Source organism: Rhagoletis pomonella, unplaced genomic scaffold (genome assembly GCF_013731165.1).
Source record: "Rhagoletis pomonella isolate Grant_MI unplaced genomic scaffold, Rhpom_1.0 Rhpom_scaffold_00001, whole genome shotgun sequence".
NCBI lineage: Eukaryota > Metazoa > Arthropoda > Insecta > Diptera > Tephritidae > Rhagoletis > Rhagoletis pomonella.
Window position 1 is genome coordinate 28231437 of NW_023458555.1, and position 1954 is coordinate 28233390.

Genomic DNA, 1954 nt, shown 5'->3' on the forward strand with positions numbered 1-1954 from the left:
ATTGATGTACTATTTAGTTATGTACATTAGGGTGCCTCATATTTATATATGAATATAAAATTTATTATAATTTAAGACTTCCAACAAAATATAACAAAATCGTATTACTTTGATTCCGTTGATATAATTTTTAAACATTTTTGTGCAGACCTTTTATGTTTAAACTCTTCTATCTTTTAAAATGTTTTTTTTTTTTCAAAAAAAAAATGTTGGAGTATATTTCGGTCCAGCTCACGTTAATGTTAATATTTATCCGAATTATTTATGTGAAAGCCTGATGCATCCTAAAGTACATCCTATAGTACATGCTTGAAATGGCAACACTACTAGGCACTCATAAACTTCTCATTGTATATAAATAGGCATATAGGCGCGTCCTACATAAAATTAATTTGCAGATTATAATGAATTCTATGTTACATAGCTAAATATCATTGAAATAGTAATAAAACATATTTTGGGCATCAATAAATGTATCAAATTCATTTGGCGAAGCTCAACATAATTTTACTATTTTTACCCATTGTTCAAAATATATTTGAACAGGCTAATATATGTAAATACAAATCCACATGTAAACATAGTCCATTCATGTGCACATACATACATATAGCCATACATATGCACGTACCAAAATAAATATATTAATTGTAGGAGATAAAACTACTCTAAACAGCAAACATGAAAAGACATGTATGCACATATGTAAGTGCAACAATGCAGCAATATCGATAGGTGGCATATCGATAACCACACATACATATACATACATGTAAATATATAAACATATACAAACTTCATTTTAGTCCTAAGATTTAGTATATAAGGAGCTGTAAAACATAAATCTTGTCAGAATTAAATTAGATTCTCATTTGTACAGAACAAACTTGTTGTCTGTCTTGTATCACCTCCCATCCGAGGTAAGGGATATTAGATACAGCTATAAGTCTGTACACCCATTCTTGATAACAACAAAATTGTCTTGCCTATCGATTGATAGCAAATAAAAATCAATGCATGCCATTTCTTATCATATTTAGAATTTTCTAATTTTGTATCACATTTTTAGCACATATCTTTCCACATATTTTCGTATACATTATACCGAACTTTAGTTTTAAATATCTCGGTAGTTTCTTCATTTCATTTCCGTCCTATTTACTTATGTATTTATGTTCCACATTTGTGTATATTCTTTTTCGCCTCATGCGCAAGCATGCTTGATACTTCAGCTAACGGTCGTCACCGTGGCGCCGTGGCTTAGTTGGTTAAAGCGCCTGTCTAGTAAACAGGAGATCGTGAGTTCGAATCTCGCCGGGGCCTTTCGTAGAATAAGTTACTACGAAGATTTTTTTTTATTTACATTCAACGGAAAAGCATATTTTTTTATCTCATTTAAACTTAATGGCCGAACAATGAAAAAAACCTTTTGTAAATCATGTTCGTAACGCTTAGAGAAATGTGTTCTTCATTTATTTATTTTGTTCTTTATTTTATTTTCAATTTGGGTTAGGTCGAATTACTAACACTTTTTTCCCGTTAAGTGCTTCAATATAAATTATTTAAACTATTAATACTATGTATGTAGATAGTCATAGATGGAGTTTAACTATCATGGTGTTCTGAGTACTGAAAACTTGCGTAGACGGCCAAAAGTCTACATTTATAGCAAGTTTTAATTCGTAGGGAGAATCAATTAACATATAAACTAAACACGATTACGCTAACTGTTATTCTTGTGTGCATATTTATTTAAAGGAAAATTTGTTAAACACCATATGTACGAGAAAAAAATTAACTTTTATTCATCGAGCAGCATTTACCAAAAGTACTTATAAGTGCGAACTAGTGTCCGACCGAAGGTTCGGCCTGGTTTTGGTATTCGACCTATTTGGCTGATTTTTGGCCCATCGGCCGCAAATGTCGAACCATTAGGCAATTCACAAGGTGTTTT

The 1954-nt window shown here is 31.1% G+C and overlaps 1 non-coding gene across 1 annotated transcript; it reads left to right on the plus strand.

Annotated features, from left to right (window-relative positions):
• Positions 1–1249: 1249 nt before the first annotated feature.
• On the plus strand, positions 1250–1323 carry Trnat-agu. Its single transcript has one exon. It is a non-coding gene; the product is annotated as a tRNA-Thr (tRNA).
• The last annotated feature ends 631 nt before the right edge of the window (positions 1324–1954 follow it).